Source organism: Carassius carassius, chromosome 8, assembly GCF_963082965.1.
Source record: "Carassius carassius chromosome 8, fCarCar2.1, whole genome shotgun sequence".
NCBI classification, from domain to species: Eukaryota; Metazoa; Chordata; class Actinopteri; order Cypriniformes; family Cyprinidae; genus Carassius; species Carassius carassius.
Genome location: NC_081762.1, coordinates 10,433,391 through 10,453,674, shown reverse-complemented (window position 1 = coordinate 10,453,674; position 20,284 = coordinate 10,433,391). Strand labels below are relative to the sequence as shown.

The window sequence follows — 20,284 nt, the reverse complement described above, 5'->3', positions numbered from 1 at the left end:
CAGCCGGATGCAGCAGCGGAGATGCGCCCTCAGCTTTATTAAAATAAGTAGCTTTCGTTACACACATTGCACATGAATGTCAGAACCAGCCGCCTCACAAACGACCTTCGTTTGGTTCTACGACGACGCCGCCCTGCTTCTTAACTCCTCAACTTGGTAGAAGAACACATTGTAAAATGTATTGTGAAACAAAACTATAAGAAAAAAAGATGGGAATAGTAAATAAAATTTTATTGGACATACAAGAATGAATGAAACGTCAACAGTTGTGGTGTGCGTAACTAGGCAACCCCGTTGTCGTTCACGTTGCATGACGTCATCGAAGTATGTCCCAGAACGTGCATACTCTTTTGCTACACACTCAAAAGTATGTACTTTTTCCTCACAAAAAAGTACATACTTTTAGGTCGTAGTATAAGTAGGCGAATTGGGACTCTATTTTCTATTTTTGAGCCTATATTTTTGTCGCAACTTTGACTGGAGCTCAGCTTCACGTTTTTAATGCGGCCTGTTTTTGAAAAGTTAATTTTAAAACAGTCTGTCTCAAGCTGCAGAGATACTTTTCATTCAATTTGTGCTGTTTTTGCGCTCTCTGAGTGAACGTTTCCGGTATTTGAGTCCGCGCTTCTACAGTAAATGCGTCCTGCATTCATATGAGCTGAATACTGCCAAAGATTATGTATTTATAAGCTCAAATTAACGGGTTCAATTACAGCTCCCTATCTGACTCGTTTTAGAGTTGCTAATGAGTTTTGAAGTCAGCAAAAAGCAGCGTCATACACAGGCTAAACATGAGCGATCATGTTTACATTAACAGTCATCGCTGTCCCTTCAGAAAACCCATGCACATCCCTAGTCCCCCTATGTTTTATATGTAGCTGTTGTTGTAATGCTTAAATATAACAATTAATTTGAAGTAACCCAATAAATTAATTAAATGATTATTATTGTTTGGGATTTAAGACAAGTCTGGGGCTGTCCTAAATTTAAGAAGCTATTTAAGGTGATTTTTAAGAAGATTCTTTTCAAGAATTTGAATTCTTCTTAGGTTTTGTCTTCAGAACAATCTTAAGAAAAAAGATGATAACTTTTTATTGGGGTTTATTGATTTATTGGGGAATACAAAATATTCTTATCTTTTTTCTTAAATTAGAAAATAAGAAGAAATTGGCAGTTAAGAAGAATTTTATTCTTAAGAATGTTTTGTGTATCCGGCCTCAGATTTTTAACAGTACTTTTAATGGTGAACAGTAATAAAAAAATAAATGTAGAATATATATGATAATGTAATTCAATTTTAGAACTAACAATTTTAACTACTAGCAATAGTAATAATAACAATAACACATTTTATTTCTTCAGATTTTCAACAGCAGGAACTCTTGGGTAAAATACATAAGAGAAAATAAAATAAGAATGTATTATGTTTATAATTATTATTATTAGTAGTAGTAGTAATTAATGTTTTCTTATGCATGAAAATATATAGCTGCCTTAATATTTTAGGAATGGGGTCCCTTGCAAGGGCATCATCATTTTTAGCGGTGAACAAGGTTGAAAAGAAGGCTTGGAATATAGCACACAAGCCACAGAATAATCCACTTTGTATTCTCAAAAACAGATTTCAAATGCCATGAGCGTGATTAAATGATGACAGCATTTTCTTTTTTAGGGTGAACTATCCCTTTAACATGTTTTAGAAACGTTCATAGATTGCCCGACCAACATTTTAAAGGGGGATTAGGCCCAAAAAGTGTCTAATTTCCCTGAACACGACATCTAAATAATCCTGGCCTCTCCAGCCAGAAGAGCCACATGTACAGCTGTGTAGAGCAACACAGAGTGATTTAGAGCTGCATGGAGAGAATCAGACAGAAATATAGGTTTCGGAGGAATGGTACAGAGTGATATACAGACCATTTTTGATTGGTGTTCAGTGCCACAGAAAGAGTGGTGTGGAGTTGTTTAGAGTGGTGTAGATCAGTGTAGTTTAGCACAGCTCTCTTCTCCCACTATCTGGAGCAGAGCGACAGACTGCCGGGCCCATGGGGCAGATTCTCTGGCATTCATCCACACTGTGAGCCTGCTGGAGGAAAGAAAATGGAGCTCTTTGGTAAAACAGAAGCCTTCCTTTCCTTATTCTTTTTTTTTTTTTGTCTGTTATCTCTTTTTTCGCAAATGCTTGTACCATTATTTTCCTGTTCTTCTCTTTGCATAGTAATGGGGCCGATAGATCTCCCTCATTGGATGAATTTCCAAAATCAATTTTCTCTAATTATCATTCGTTCCTTTTTGTTTTCTTCTTTTATCTGGCCCAACATCGTCTCTCTGCTCTTCATTTATACTCGTTATCTGATCCTCCCCATCTCTAATGTGTCTCTTTCTCGTTAAACTGTTAGCCTTTACCACAGCCTTAAAAAAATCCCATCTCTGTTCACTGGCGTGTTAACGTTCCTCAGCACATCTCTGCGATGACTATGACCACTGACTGGGGTGGAAGTAATGTTTTTTTTTTTTTTTTGCAGCTGAAATCAGAAGCAGATGGATTCAGGATGGCTCAAATTAGCCTCTCTCTCGTGTTCTGCTGTTGCTAAGTAACAGTTGACAGACAGGGGGTGACAGGCCAGTGATGGCAGCGTTTGATGGCAATATGTCTTTGGCTCAATGGCTCCAAGCTAACATTGAAACAGTGCCTCATTTAAATCAGAGAGGGAGAGAGGGAGATTTTTGTAAGAGTCTGCAAGCAAGCAGATGAGCCAAACCTACCGCACAGATAGCCAAGATTTGTCACTCATGTCATATGTGAGAATACAATCATGTTGCCATAAGGACATCTGTTGTGTGCCAATGAAATATGTTGTTTTAAGGGCATTAACCAGCCTTTACCCTGCATTAGATCACATATTTGACTGTACGTTAAAGCTGTCAGGCTCACAGAGACCATTTTAGAAAAACAAAAGGGGTAGAAAAATAAAGAAGAGCATGATTACAGAATAGTCCCTACCAATTTTGTAACAGCTATTATTTGTCTTGTTTTCATTTGTAAAATTATTTTTATTTTCCTTAATAACAATCTGTTAATTTTGTATAGAATGATCTGTTTTCCATCTAAACTATAACATAAGGACTACAATGGATTGCTGATACATCAAGCATGTAAACTTAAATTTTTGGGCTTTTTTTGGTCTTTAGGTAGTATCTTGGTTTTATGTTATAATGTAGTCTATATATCAAAATGTTTAAGTCTGCAAGTACAGACTTTATAATGTATAATTTTGTTTGCCACTTTACAGCTCACTGCATTCAAGAAGCATGTTGCACTTTTCTCCAAAATGACAGATGGCAGTGCAGAGAAAATATCAGCTGAAACAGCAAGAAACCGCAGTAAACTTAATGACTTTTAGAATCATTTTATAAACACTGAAATTTAGTGTGGCAGATTTCACAGTTTAGGTCAAAACTTGATGCTAGTTATACTTTCTTTTAAAAGTAGGCTAACATGCTCAGGCTACCTAACTCCATGTTTGTCCAATAAAATTTAAGCTGTTATTTTAAGTCAAAATTAGGAGCTCAAGCAGCCAGTTTGTTCTGCCGGAAGTGTGTGATGATGACAGTGATTTTGCATGCGCCGTGCAATTTGTATACAAACCCATCTCTCGATCATCCAAAACTTCAGGAACCAGTGAGTAGGAAGTGTCAAGGGAAGCTGCAATAAACAGAAATAATTCTCAGAACTTTATGCTTAGCATAAAAATGGCATCCTTCCGCTCCCTCTCTTGAAACCAACACGGAAGTGAATAAAACTGCAATTCATCGACTGGCCGCTGGAGTCTGGCTTCAAAAGGGAGTAAATCTCATAGACTCCCCATGTTAAAATGCCCAACTTTACAGCAGAATTGTTTTTTTTTTTGTTTGTTTGTTTTTTTACAGCCAGTACAACATTTTAGTTTTTGGTCTATATAGCAAATTTTGACCTTCGTGACAACTGTGAGGGGGGTGAATATTTTTTAACACATCCGTTTAAATTATATTAAGTCTTAAAGTTCTGCATAATTAACGGCGTGGCCTCTTGAGTGACAGGTGGATTGCCGCTGTTGTCAACGCCATTGAGCTAGGTGGGCGTGGTTTCAGCAGCCAGCTCCCGCCTTTTTGCCAATTTTCGATTATATGGGAGTGATGCGCTGCCAAGATGGTGACGGCCACCTCCGCCCTTCAAAAACGCTCTTATCAATGTGTGACATCATGGACACTACGTCCGTGTTTTAATACAGTCTATGGTCTTACCATATTATTTGAGTGTATTATCTTAATTATGAACACACTAGTCTGTAAAGCAAACTTTTTTTTTTTCCGTTTACTGCACGTTGATATTTTTCTCATTATTTGCCTATTGAACCGATTAATGAACCGGAAGTCTCATCCATAGGCTTACTTCTGCATTTAGGAATAAGGTAGATATGTATCTACCCAGATAAACATTCCATTTGTCATCAGAGAACTCACTGGTAAACTTTCATTTCTCATTTGAAGTTCCTTGAGTTGAAACACATGACAAAATAGTAGCTAGTCTCTCTGACTCATTTTGTAAAATCAGTATGTTTTATTTTTCAATTCATGTTATGAAACATTTTATTTATAATTTCTTTCTTGTCCCATGACATCAACAGCTAAGCCAGAACAGCTTAGAGTGGCATGGTTAAATGGGAATTTCAGAAAAATTCAGATACTGTCACATTTCAATTTTTCAGCTGTTAGATACAGTGACAACCCACATACAGGCTGGCAAGAAATCTTATATTTCTAAAAACAAAGTAGAATTATGGATTGCTGTATATTTATAGTGATTATTAATATAGGTTAACATAAATTTCCTATTGTTTATTGCTAATTCCTTTTAATCATAAATGTAATTTATAAAACTAGACATATTAAAAATGTGTACAAATATGTAGATATATTCATCTATATATTTAAAAATGCTATGTAAATGTTGGCTGTTGTTAGTTTTGCACCTTAGAGTACTTACAGTAAGATTTTTTGCACAGAATAGTAATAATACACATTTAAATAAGATGAGTAAATAATACAAAAAAAGTGTCATTTTTGGGTGAACTACTTCTTTAACCCTCAAGTGCCACATTTTCCTTGTAGAGTTTGAAATCTTTTTTTTTTTTTATTGTCAAGACTTTTAAATAATGAAATTGAATAGTTTTGTAATCTACCGTAATCATATGATCCCTCATAAATAAATGCAGAAATTATTTTATTTTGATTTACAGTGCAATGTTTATTATATTCTATACAAGTATGCACATGTCATTCTAGCAATATAAAAAGAGAGGGTCTGATAGAGACCAGGTAGAGGGAATAAGAAAGAAGCTCGGGCACAGTATTAGCTAGAGAAGGTTTATTATTCTCTGCAGCACTCAATCAAACATTGGCCCTATGAACAGAGAGTAATGCTAGAGAATCAACCTCAGGGCTTCTGTCTGTCTCTCTCTCTTTCTTTTATTCCTTACAGTGTGTGAGTGGTATCCATCTGTCAACTGTCAGTGCCAGTGAGAGATATCCAGAGCTGTCACATCTTGTCAGCTCTCTGAGCTGACGCCTTTTGCAGCTGCCTGGCCAACACACACACACACACACACACTCACCATCCCCAATGATGGCCAGCATGCAGGCGCATTAAATGGGGAAATAATGTGGCTGAAAGAAAGAAAGCAGATAAAAGCTGCATAAAAAAATAATAATAATTGTGAGCCGGAAGAGAGATGGCAGGAGCAGACAGATTGTACAGAGGGACGATGAGTCAGAACCAGTCTGTAGAACTCCGTGGATGAGAGACTGAGTTGGAGAACCATCAAAGTGCCATGGACGGGAGGTTAGACGAGGGGCAGCGGGCATTCGGGCAGCATGAGGAGGATTAACACAGAGAAAAGCTCAGAGATGGCTGTTTCAATGGCCATGAGATGAAAGTGATGAGTAGATATAGGACGAATATATAGCCTGTCCCTCTTCAACATGCACTGGTTGTCCGTTTCTCCTTCAGTCTGCAGATTAATGTTCTCGATAGAGATTCTAAGACCCGCCTGACTTTGGCGTTAGAATGAATGGCTGTTAAACGGCTTGATGTAGCTATTTGGCTCTAGTCCAAGCTCTTAAAAATGATCTCCTTCTCCTTGTCTACTTTCAATCATTAGTGAAGATCTTCATAAGGTCTGGATAACTAAAATCAAGACGGCTTCGACTCCTTCAAAACCACTGTCACTTTCCAGCGTCTAAAGACGAGGGAGGAAAGGATCTTTTTAAAGTTTGGAAAAGCACCAGTTGAATGTTGAGAGATCAGAGCAGGACATTCCCGCCTGACTTCCTATCTTGATTTCACTCAACAGGAAGCAAGAAGTCAGGTGTGGCCGGGGGAAACAAAGCTACAGCTTATGTTTAAGACATCCAACTCTGGGGCCAGATTTGAAGGATTAGTTCACCCAAAAATTAACATCCTGACATGATTTACTCACCCTTATGGTGGACTGAACCTGCATGCTGTTTTTTTTTTCTTTTTTTTTTTCATTTTAAATAGAAAGTTGCTTGTCTAGATTCTTGAAGTGGAACAACATAATGACAGCATGTTGATTTGGAGGTATACTCTCTGGCATTAAATGACTAAAGACAGAGGGTCAAGTGTTTAAATAATGTGTCTTCCCTATCTGACAAAACATGATGAAAAGTACTGTGTTAGTGCAGAAAATGTGCGTGTGTGAGAAAGAGAGATAATTAAAGATTGAGAGATGACTTTGATGTATATGTGAGTTTTGTGACACTTGACAATTTCAGCATTTGCATCTGCAACCTCAGTAAAACTGATGTTCACCACTCAGAGTAAGGCGTGTGTCTTCCACTAGCAAATGTGCAGTTGTACTTGATATCAAGGGAGAATTTCACCCTAAAATTAAATTCAAGTTTATTTGTATAACGTTTTTCATTATACGAATCGATGCAAGGCAGCTTACAGAAAATTACGTTCCACAATATATTTTAGTAGTAGCTAATCAGTGGTGACCATGTCAAACTGATGTACATATGGCAGAAATGTACAGTCAAATTCAGTTAATGATGTAATGATGTAATCAAGCAGCAGTGATTATGTTGCAATCAAACTTGTAGCAAGATTTGGTAGTTTATGTTGTTTCAGGGTTGGCATCATCTGAAGTCCTCTGAGGGGTTTGCATCATCTCTTCTCAGGTGTTTGGTCATCTCAGGTCTTTGTAAGGGCTGGATCCAGACTGAAGCTTGAAAAGAAACAGAAAAAAAAAAAAAACACAAATAGAGACATAATTAGCATAGCTGCTGTTCCAACCAAGCAAAAATGATTTCTTTAACCCAAGCTAATGAATAACAATGTGCATTTGATCAGATAGTCTATAACAGCAGTACAAGATTATGAGATGCATTTTTTGAATGCTTGACCAAAGAGAGTCTTTAATCTAGATTTGAACCGAGAGAGGGTGTCTGAACCCCGAACATTATCAGGAAGGCTATTCCAGAGTTTGGGAGCCAAATGCGAAAAAACTACCTCCTTTAGTGGACTTTGCTATTGTAGGAACTACCAAAATTCCAGCGTTTTGTGACCTTAGGGAGCGTGATGGATTGTAGCGTGGTAGAAGACTAGTTAGGTAAGCAGGAGCTAAACCATTAAGGGCCTTGTAGGTTAGTAATAATTTATTTGTAACTGATACGGAACTTAATAGGTAGCCAGTGCAGAGACTGTAAAATTGGGTAATATGACCATTAAAATAAATGTAATATGATCATAAAATTAAAGTACTGTCATCATTTACTCACCTATTTATCATATGGCATATCACTAACTTTCATGGCGCTTCTCTTTTTTCAATTTTTGAATTGAAGATTACCTCAAACAAATGGCTTTTCCTTTTGTTATTCACATAAACAGATGAGTATTTATTTATTTGTACAATTGTGAGCATTATAGTTTGTTGGTGAAATTGTGTAATTGTGCATATTTTCTTATAGGTTCACAACCTTTACGGTGCTTTTTTCCTTTTTGGTGTTTGCTATTTAAAACCGCTTTTCACTTTCACTGTGTCTAAATACAAAATCAGCAGCTCAGACATTTTGCTAAATTTCTCCTTTTATTCACCACAGAAGGTTTGGATGCCACGGTAAGTATATGATGACAGGACTAGCTGTTTTAAGTGAACTATACATTCTCAAATTGAACCATTCCCTCCCATAGACAATGCATTAGAAACACTCTCACAATAGCGTTAACTACTTTTTTTTTCTTTTTTTGTAATTTGATGCAAAGGTTATACAATACAATGTATAGTGTTATAAGTGTACATACATTAAAAAAAAAAAAAACTTTTGAGGATTTATGATGCTAATGACTGTTAAACGCGGTCACAGTCTTGTGAAAAGGGTCAGTCCTTAGGGTTTCTTAAGATGAAAAATGATGTGTTGCAAAAGTTAAAGCTAAAAAGTCCACACAAAATAAGTAAAGCTGTTGTTAATGGGTTTTGTAAATGGAATTATGTGTGATTTGTGTACTTTTTTTTTTTTTTTTTTTTTTACAGGTTTTTCACATATTTATTTATTTATTTATTTGTTGGTGCCTGACATTTAAAATCACCATCCACTTTCAACAGCAGCTCAGATGTTCTGCAGAATGTCTCCTTGTGTTCCACAAAAGAAAAAAGGTGAGTAAATAATGACAGGTACTATTTTCATCTTTGAGTGAACCATACCTTTAAGGTTTCTGAAGATTTAACATGATGTTTTTTGAGAGTTAGAAAGTCTGCAAGAAAGTAGTGTAGATGTTGTTTGTGTAGTTTGTATGCGGAATAATGTGTGATTGTGCACATTTTCTTACAGGTTCACACACACACGCACCAGGAGGGATCTGAAGCCCACGCGATACAGACACCTCAACCGAATGTAAAACAAACACACTCGATTTCACTCTTCAAAAAGATGTTCACCACCTTCAAAGCTTTACGACGAAAGCGGAGCGGAACGCTCCAAAACACAGGCAACAAACAACTCGTTTATACATTCTCCTAATTCCTCTCCGACGGGCCTCGATGTCTTTCTTCAGCAACAGACTGTTGGGGATCACGGCTTCAACGTTGTGGTTTTAAGACTCCCGTCTCCCCTCCCCGCTCCTCCGTATCTCTGTGATAAACGCCAGAGCAAATTCAAAGCCAAACAAACACGGATTCAAAGAAAGATTTTTGTGGCAACTTAAGGAAAGTGCATGTTCGTGACAACGTGTCGCCGGGGAGTTTGTTCAGTCGGTGCTCGCTCAGATAGACCCTGGCTGCTCATCCTGAGCAGGGAAGTGCATTTGCTTGATTATCATTAAAAAAAGAGAGATGATGTCTTCAGAAGTCAGAGGGGATATTTATCAGACTCGCAGTTGGAGACGTGATGGCGTGTCTCTTCTAATAGAACAGCCTCAAGGCTCTGGGCCTGTGTGTGCAGGTTATGATCCCATGAGAAGTGAATAAGCAAAGCGCTGACTGATCACATGTATTTACTTCATGCTTGCCTTTTGTCCTGTAATGAATATCAATGAATGAAACTGCGAATGTGGATGGGTAACGTATGCTATTAGATGGCATACTTATTCAGATGAATGTTACTGCTGAATATTACTGGTAAAGGAATTGTTTGGGGCTAAATTTAAGATCACATGTTTGTGAATGAGAAATGAATTTCTAATGATGTAATCAAAGTTAGGAAGATTTACAACGATTCCTTTTTTTATTACTAGCTGCATTCTCTTGCAGACTAGACTGTGAAAGCACCGTAAATCACTCTATTTTTATAGGTGCATATATTTATTTTATTTCCACGACATACTTTTACTACTGCTTGCTCAAACTTTATACCAAACAAAAGGTATTATCAGTTTTTATTCAAAATCCCATACCTGTCTGAAAGCAAATGTTCAGACAAGAAAGAAAAGCTCACAAAGACGGAGAGGAGGGAGCGCCGCAGGAAAGTTCCACATGCAATCTTTTTTGTTTGTTTGCGAGTGTAAACGCAGTTGTGATGAAATATTGATGCTCCATTCCAAACTGTCTTGTAAGTCGTCTCAGTTCTTTCAGGCTTTCCATCTGTAGCACCTGAGGAAGAGGACGGGAACGCCGAGCTGTCAGGAGAGATGAGCTCACGCTCTCTGCGGCAGGCTGTCAAATGTGACACATCCTCTTCAAGAGCAGACACAAGAGCAAACTTCCGCTATACTCCTCGATCTTTGTCTCTTTGTCTATCTGTGACATTATCTTTCTTTCTTTATCTGTTCTTCTCCTTTACACTTTCTATTTGAATTGTAGGACAGTAGCTATGGCAGACTTGTGCATAATGACCTATGGAATCAGAGGTGTCCTTCATTTGTAGGTAATGAACTTTTTTTTTTTTTTATGAAAGTGATTTATCAAAAACAGTTCACCTCCACAAACAGTTTTATGGGATCAGGGCATCATGCCCCCGGGTCCTTTTTTTTTATTATTATTTTTTTTGAGGAAGCCTAGTGCCAGTTCTAGCTTATTTGGTGCATGAGTTGACATAAGACCAAAGAGGAGAAAACACCAGATTTTATACATACACCAAGGCAACATTTCTTATTATCATTAAGTTGAATGATGTACTTAAACTGAGATACAAATTCATAAAAAAACTAATAAAAATGACAAAATCGCTAAAACTTTAAGTAAAATTAAAACGTAAAAAAAAATTGAATGCAAAATATTAACACAAATCTTGGTGATACTAAAATAACATTATTTTTCAACCTGCAATTATCATGCAACCTTTTTTTTTTTTTTTTTTTTAAGGATTTTATTTTTTAGAAGTAAATTAATTTAAAATTGACCTATGTGAATGTGCATGAAGCTTCGGAAAAGTTTCAGATGAGGAATGAAATTGTCATTGATCTTTTAGGAGTTAATTGTAAACTGTAAATGAAAACATACTGTAACTTTCAGAAAGAGATGCTTTTTGCAGTTTAGTTTCAATTTCATCAAGCTTCAGGATATTCAGGACAGAAGAAAGAAATACGTATGGGTTTGGAACAATATAATTGTGAGGACATGACAGTTTTTAATTTTTGGTGACCCTTTTAAATTAAGAAAACAAAATAGGTATTTTTGAATAGAAGTAATTAGAAACAAAAAATACATACTTGTTCATATACCTCAGCTCTCCTGACATCTCTCTATTTTCTTTGTTTGTGCTCTCTGTTATATTACTGCCGACTATCATTTGCAAAGTGTTGTCTGGCATTTGTGCCTTTCTCTATTGGCTTTGCATGCTTGGCTAGCTGCGCTTGAACCTCTCAGCAGAACAGACCTAGGCCTTTTTTAATAAGGTCCCTCATGAGAAATCTTTCTCATCTGAGCAGGAGCATGTCTAGAGGGCAGTTAAAGAAGAGAAATAGAGGAGGTAACAGAAATAAAAAGATGAGGAGATACAGACAGAAAGTAGAAGAGACTGATGAGGGAAGGGGAAGAACGTGATGCGTGATTGAGTTTGTGCAGTCTGCCTCTATGAGAGGTGAGAGCTGCTCTATCAGGGGACAGGAAAAGGCATTCAGAGTGTTACATGTTTGTCACGGTGGGCGACATTGGCATCTGTCACGCAACCTTTGGCAACACTTGCAATAACCCTCTCCGTTCCAGAGAGTACGAGACAAAAAGAGACTTTGAAAATGAGAGAGATTTGCAGAGTGCTGCAGTTGTAGTGCGCAAGCTCAAGGGCTGAATCCACTCTGTCCTGTCTGAATAAATCGGTTCCTTAAAGCCTCAAAATTTGAAAATAAATAAATAATGAATGTTAAAGTAAAAAAGAGATCCCTTGCCTTTTGTAATTCCCAGTTTTATGGTATTCACATTTGGCACTTTGTGTTCCTGAATAGAACAAAAGAATCAAAATGATCCATTTCCTTCCTAATTCATGGAAACGGAGAGGGGGAGGAGGGCTCCTGTCAGGAAGGAGACATGGAGCGCTGGTCAGTATATCAGGGAGTTTTAATTAACAGCTCAGTGATGAGGATTGAAACAGCCCTCGTGTCGTTTACCACTCTACGGGACCGGATCAAACCAAACTCACCGCAGTGGGGTTGATTTGGTAAATCCGCGAGTGTTCAGAATGTACCATCATTTAACTGAATTTAATGGTTTTATAATCATGAGACATTGCCCAGGTCTGTTTATTATTATTATTATTATTATTATTATATTAATAATAATTATATTATATAAAAAACTCAATTAGTGTAACCATGAGTATTAATAACAATAACAAAAGATATCAAATTTAGTTTGTTTATATTATTGTTAGTATTAATATAATTATTTGTACAGCTCTTTGGTCAACTTTGGATGTTTTTAAATGTGCTTTATGTTGTATTATATTGTAATACATTTATAATAATCATAGTGCAAAGAACAAAACTTCATATTAATATGAATATAAATAGTAATCACTGTTAATAATAGTACTATTAAAAAGGAAAAATAGCATAGTAAAAAATAAAATTAGTTTTTTCTTAATCTTTCTTGAAGTAGTACTAAATATAATTTTAGTAGACTTTTCTGCGTCCATTCATCCTAAATAGTTTAAAAAGTAAATAACGCCACCTCCTCCCTCTCTCTCTCTCTCTTTCTCTCTCTCTCTGATAGATATGGATAGATTTTAAATATTTAAAATTTAAAAGATTTTAAATGTAGTGTTCCTGTAGCTCAGCTGGTAGAGCACTGCGTTAGCAAGCAAGTAAGCAAGCGCAAGGTTGGGGGTTCGATTCCCCGGGAACACATGATAGGTAAAAATTGATAGCCTGAATGCACTGTAAGTCGTTTTGGATTAAAGCGTCTGTTAAATGCATACATTTAATTTAATTTTAAATTTAAATATTATAAACATATGGATACTATAAACATGCTTCTTTTGAGGAAATTTGGTGTTATAATGTGCTCTGTTTTCTGTTAGTTGTATTTGTTTTCTTTAAAAATGTATATTGTAATTTAATTGTGTGGTGAATTATATTTGTTATAAAGTATTGTTAAAATAAAAAAATCTCTCTCTCTCTCTCTCTCTCTCTCTCTCTCTCTCTCTCTCTCTCTCTCTCTCTTTGATGAACAGCTCCACTCAGCCATCTATAAAAGACTGGCACTGAAATCAGCCGCATTTGCATATGGTAATTATTCTGTGAATCAGGCTACCTTTATTACTACCACAGATATCTACTGTCAGCAGACAAGCATACATCACTACATCGAGGACATACAGTAAGCGTATATCTGCATTAGTGTATGGCCCAACAGAGAAAGATGGAGGAGACACATACAGTATACTCAAACTTACAGCACATTGTAATACATTATTGTAACGCACCTGTTTGTTTATTTATTGGGACCTTTGTAGTGCCATTAGAATTAATATATTTCTGAATGAAATCTTCAAATATCTGTCATTAAGAGGAGCTGCGTTTGTGTTTCCAAAGCTGCATTTGTGTGTCCTTCTGCACAGCAGGGTCTTTTATAAAGGTCGCTTTTATAAAACTTTTACTAGAATATAAAAAATTGGACACAAATTTTACCAAAAAAACTCTGCTAGAAGTTTACAATAGCGAAAATTTGCTGAAAACTTACTCACCCTCAGACCATCCAAGATGTATATGATTTTTTTCTTCATCAGAACAGATTTTGAGAAATGTAGCATTAGATTCACCAATGGATCCTCTACAGTGAATGGGTGCCGTCAGAATGAAAGTCTAAGGAGCTGATAAAAACATCACAATAACTCGCAAGTAAACAACACGGCTCTAGTCCATCAGTTAACGTATTGTAAATTGAAATGCTGCATGTTTTTAATATACAAATTCATCATTGATATGTTTTTAACTTTAAACCATTGCTTCAGACTAAAATACGAATTCATGATAAATATTTTTTTTTCTCCAGTGAAAAAGTAATCTCGTCTTAATTTAAGAGAGAAATATCCACATATAAACAATGTTTTACATGTGAAAACAGTCCAAAATTATTCTAAATATGTCGGTGGACTCGAATGAGATAATGCGAAATTTTTCCAAATGTATTCTGATGAAAAAAAACAAAACAACAAACTCATTTACATCTTAGATGGCCTAGGGGTGAGTACATTGTCAGCAAATTCTCATTTTTGGATGAATAATTCCTTTAAGTAACTAACCATCACACTGCTTACACCAGTGCAGTGATGTGTTCAAACACTCAACGGTGCATTTCTGTGAACTGTTCATTGTGCATATATCATACACGTACACTTACATACAAAAGGATGTTGTTTGCAGTCATTGTCACTAATGGTGTTTGCTGTGTGTGCCCCGGAGATGGTCTGATCATTTACTGACAACATCATTATCCGGAGCTTATTGATCCTGTCATACTGCTGGGAACAATAGCACACACACACACACACACACACACACACACACACACACACACACACACACACACACACACACAGTCGCTGCTTCACTTTAATTAATAATTAAAGCAACACTGTTCATTTCAGAAATTGTCAGTAAACATCTTGCTCATGTTTTCATTGTCGTCAGTGTTAAACACAATCATTACAGACATTTAAACCGAGACACAACATTGTATACTCCACTATGACTTATATTGCCAAATCTGTCAATATCGGCAAAAGTCAGGTTGTCTGCATTGTTGTGTGACCGTCATATGACTGGCCTGCGGTGACTATCCATTCAAGTTTCATGCAATGAAAGTGTTTGTCAGAAAGCATCATTTAGACAAAGCCTTTTCATAGATTTTTGGTTTTGTCTTGTTGTCAGAGTCATTTGAGGTTTCAATAATAATTTAATATAATGAAAGCTCAATTTATGTAAGGCATAATGTACAGTCCTTCGGTTGTTATTATTATTATAGAATAAACCCAGATGTGGTGATCAGAGCCATGCAATACTCACATGCCAATATTCACTGAGAAGACACAACATTATTGTGGCAGACATATAAGAGATTGAATAGACGAAAAGTGTTAAAAATCAATGCTTTGTTGGTATCCTAAAATGCCCCAAGTTAAGAAGTTGTGTGTAGTTTAGAAAGGTGCGTTGCCTGTAATATGTTGTCTGAAGCTTAGTGGGATTAAATTATATTATGCTTTTTATATATATATATATATGTAATTAATTGTACAAAATGAACCATTATATGTAATTCTAAATTGAAGTAGTCAGCATAAATAATTATAATGGCCTATTAGTTAAGACTGTAGCTCAGTGATTCCCTGTGATGCATTTATTCATTTAGCAGCATATTATATGCAACATATTATAATATGAGCAGCAGCGTAATGCCTGTTTGGTTTTCAGCACGTAAAGGAGGCACACATGCACTCGTCACCAGGGTAACACCTCACCGGACTTATTATGGGATTGTGTTGCTTTAGAGTCTGCCCTGAGTCCTATATCGCCTCAGCGTTGTCGCTTGAAACCTGCGCTCATGGGACTCCAGTCCAGGAGTCTTACTATTAATACACACCGGAGAGTTTTACTAACATACATTTACTTTCTCTTTCTGTCTCATCTGTTCCACCTAGACAAGTATCTGTAGGATTGTGATGCTTTCTTGCTATTATGAATATATTCTCCTATTCCTATATTAGTATTCTGCTCTGTTTGCTGTCACTGTAACACATTTTTAGTAATTTTATTGGAAAGATAATGTAAATGTGCTTAATTAAAAAAACCTGTTAATTGGTTAACGGTAAAACAATTTTATATTTAACAAGTGAATACATATTTGAAGCTTTAAATTATTACGCACCAAATTAAATGTGATACGTAAGGCTTTTCTTAGTTATGTTTCTTACATTTGGGATGCATGTACATTATTGTTAAAAAGTTTTGGTTGGTAGATTTTTCAAATAAGTCTTTTATGCTCATCAATGCTGCATTTATTTGTTCAAAAATACGGTTAAAACAGGGATGTTGTGTAATATTATTACTGTGTGTAAAATAACTGTCATATGGTCCTTCAGAAATCATTTTAATATGCTGATTTAGATCTCAAGAAACATTTATTTTTATAACCAGTGTTGAAAACAGTTCTGCTGCTTAATATTTTTTATGGAAACCATGATATTTATTTATTTTATTTTTTGCAGGATTTTTTGATGAATAGAAAGTTCACAAGAACAGCATTTATTTGAAATTTAAAAGCATCATTTATGGCGGTATCAGTTCATCTGTATATTTAAAATTACAAAGCAGTTAGTTCAGGCAGGTTGGTAAATTAACATTATATAAATTCTATAACAAAAAATATGCCTAAAACATAGTCAGTATATTTAACAGTGTGCAGTCTCTCATCGTCTCTCCTCACTTTATGTCCCATTTTTTTCTTTCTTTCTTTTTTGGATCTGTTCTCTAGTTCATTTGCCCACTCTCGTTCAGGCTCCCTCTATCCTCTTTTCTTGCACTCCGTTTGTTCTTGGATCTCTCTTTCGTTCTCTTTCTCTCTCCTCTAAATGGGAGAAAGGAGAGCTCATGGCCTATATAGAAATCCCAGTGGGAGTGTATGAATCGCAGATCCTCTCTGAGTAGCTGTTTTGTCATGTTTCATATCATTCAACTAATAAAAGACAACTCCGTTTAATAACGACTCGGCGTCCCATAAGAGCATTGTTCTAAATGTACTGCAAACACAGTTGTTTGCTTCAGAACATGTTCTCTCTTTCCCCCGATTTCCCCTTCTTTGCGCAATTTGCAGTCACGCTCTCTTTCTTTGTCTCGCTCTCTGATTTTCTCTCTCTACTGAGATGAAGTGTACTGAGCTACCATCCTGCCAGATGAGGAGATTTGGCTCTGGAGAAAGAGATCTTTAGAAACATGCTCGCTTTTGCAGTGGAATTATCTTGTCCTTTTGTATGTACAATTGTTGAGTTGAGTTTTGCTCCGTTTCCTGATTGGCTGCCTTTTCGGTCCTCCAGGGCATGGTCAAGATCTGCTTTCTGAAATGGGCAATGATGTCGTTTGCCCTACAGACTACATTCATATGACACGTCTGATTATTTGCAAAGCAACAAACCGAAGTGAAACCTTTCTGAAAGACGTTAAACAATATTACATCATTCCCAGAGGAAAATTGTCTTGCTCTTTCATGGCTGAGGAGATGTAATGGAGGTTTCAGTTATGTTTCCTTTAAGCTTGCACTTTGTTTCAGATGTTTCTCCTATTGTAAATGCATATTGATATACGTATACTACCATTTAAATGTTTGGGGTCAGTAAGATTTTTTTAATCAGTGAAGATGATTGATAATATGATAATATGAAAATTTTTTATTCATAAAAAATACTAAATAAAGTAACAGTTTCCACAGAAATCATCATTAATAAGGAATGTTTATCTAGCAGCAAATCAGCATTTTAGAATGCTTTCTGAAGGATCATGTGACACTGAAGACTAGAGTAATGATGCTGAAAATTCAGCTTTGACATCACAGAAATAAATTACATTTTAAAATAAATTAAAATGTAAAATAGGTATTTGAAATTGTAAGAATATTTTACAATATTACAGTTTTTAATTGATTTTTGATTAAATTAATGCAGCCTTGGTGAGCATAAGAGACTTCTTTCAAATCTTAGAAAAAACCGTACTGATCATAAAATTATTTTATTTTGCACTTGTGGACTTTGGCACTTTTTGCACTTACAAAAAGTTCAATTAAATGTTGTCTTTTCTATGGATATCCTGTTCAGGCTTTTTCTTTCCATGAATTTGGAGTCTATGGGATTGAACTGCTGTTTATGAGAGACTATCGAGATATTAAAGCGAAGTGTGATTCTGTCTCAGTGATTCATCATTGAAGTGCTTGAACTAACAGCTCTGTCCTCCTCAAAATTCAAGATAATTTACATGATAATTTACAAATTCAAGATAATTAAGGACACAGAGAGATAGACAAAAAGCAAGAAATCAGAGGAGAAAGAGGGAGAGTTTAGATGCAACCCGATCAATACGTCAGTCAAAGGCAGCTCTGATTGATTTTTGTGTGTGTTTGTGTGTGTATGTGTGTGTGTGTGTGTGTGTGTGTGTGTGTGTGTGTGCGTGTGTGCGTGCGTGCATGTGCACTAAAATGTGAGGGAATGCATACAAGAGCACAAAAACAAGACAGAATTTCTCAGAACCTCAAATGCCCTCCTAATCCACTTAACCCGACACCGACTGCGCTGAGAAACACTGTTTCCACACCTGTCCCCGTTTCCATTCAAACCAGGTGTGAGATAAAATCAGAGCTCCTCTGTCCAAGTGACCCTGAGCTTCTCTCCTGGCTCAGCGGCGGTTTTAAAGAGAGCTCCGAGAGCTTTATTGCTAAGTGGGCCTCGCCACACTAAAGTGGCCAGTGACTGTGTTTAACAGGACCATTAAGAACAGACAGACCGATCAATACGGTGAGGGAACAGGAGAAAAAGGAGATGTGTAGTTAGTGCATGACTGTCCCGAGGTGTCGGCAAATCTTAAACACACCGATCCCTCTCTCATTCTATTATTCTTTAATATACCTGCCTCTGCTACAATTAAACCCAACCCTCTCAGGGCATAATGCGCACTGACCGTAAAACTGAACATGCCAACATTTCTTTATGTTTGATTTGCAACCAGACATATCTTATATCGCCGTGTAAATGCAGACAATTCCTTCCTAATTAGGGATAGTGTGCTTTAGTGATTAAACAATCCGAACTGAGTTGGATTTATAGCCTAGCGGTTTGTGTCTGTGCATTTATCTCAAACCAAATCATTGATCAATTTAGGTGTGTATAGCTAAAATCAAATATGATGACAAAACAGTAACATTGGTTCCATGATGTCATGGTGTTAATTCATGTAACATGCAAGAACCAATGAGGTTTGATGCAGCTGATGTCCTATTTGATTTAGGCTCTTTATACTGTGATTTTATTTGATTTGAGAGTGAAATAACCACTTAAATTTTTGTTTCCGAAGACTTGAATTAAGCCTTGGAGTTGTGTGGATTACTATTATACTACGTTTATGTTTTGTTGTGTTTTTGTTTGTTAGCTTTTTTTGAAAATTCAAGAATTTGGACCCCATTGACTTCTGTATAAACAGCTGTTCAAATTCTGATCTGCAGAAGAAAGAAAATTGTACAGGTTTGAAATTATATATTATAAGTGATGACAGAATTTTTATATTTTAGGTGAACTATTTCTTCAAAGAGCCTTGAAAGCCTCAGTTATGAAGGTCAAAGATAAAGAAATAAAGAAATCTGGGTTGAAAACCAGACAATTGGTCGGTTTGGACTACAGACGCCACGATTTGTGAGAGGCCACCTTTGTGCCCTTGAACAAAGTAACCCCTAACTTGCTCCATAGAGACAGTCCTCATCATAAAAAATGTAATGTAATGTGCTATTAGATACAAAGATTAAACAAATATAGAAATTGGGCCAGTTTTTCTAACCACTACAGGTACTTTACATCATGAAACTGATTCGAGTAGTAGAGGTCACCAGAGAGCTGTTGTAGTAACTGTGCTAAAGAACGTATTACAAATCCTTGATATAAGGAAATGGTCCATATGGTGGAGTGGGTTATTAATCTCATTTGTTTTAGTGTTGAGTTAGTGTACTCTCACTGTATTTGGATCTCGCACATCCAAGAAATGGTCCAGACCCCAATAAATGGTTTGACAAGTGCAGTTTTCTTTCTTGTGATTTCCTTTTGAAACAAGACGTCTACATATTTAAAGTCGCAAGTGGAAGATCTTTGCCTCTTTATTGTGACGTCTGTGTAAAATGGCATATAGACAAAAAAATAGGGTGGAGACTTCTATATCGGTTATATATTTCAGTTGTTGATTGGATGGAGGCAGGAATGCAAGCTTGCAGTCAACCGTAAGAAAGGAGGCAGGTTTAAGCAGACTCAACGATTGGAAAAGTCTGTCATTAAGCACTAGTGAGAAGACATTTTGATTAAGAATTACAAGGTCTATGTTTGATAAACGTATGCAATGCATTTTGGTTTGATTTCCCCAAAAGAGAAAAAAAAAATACTTCTTGGGTCCCAGTCTGAAGTCATTTTTTACTGACCAGAACTGTCTTTTCTTCAGTGGAAGCATTCGGAACTCTCTACATCGTGTTTTTATTGCTACAGACTTCGCCAGCACTACAGCGAGCATTTGTGTGTGTGCGAAAGAGACCAGGAAAGTGTGTAGCCTGCC

The 20,284-nt window shown here is 36.3% G+C and overlaps 1 long non-coding RNA gene across 1 annotated transcript; it reads left to right on the top strand.

Annotated features, from left to right (window-relative positions):
• Window positions 1-8,587: 8,587 nt before the first annotated feature.
• LOC132144698 (uncharacterized) lies at window positions 8,588-9,551 on the top strand. The gene is made up of 2 exons (XR_009434381.1): window positions 8,588-8,724; window positions 8,896-9,551. It is a non-coding gene; the product is annotated as an uncharacterized LOC132144698 (long non-coding RNA).
• Window positions 9,552-20,284: the final 10,733 nt, after the last annotated feature.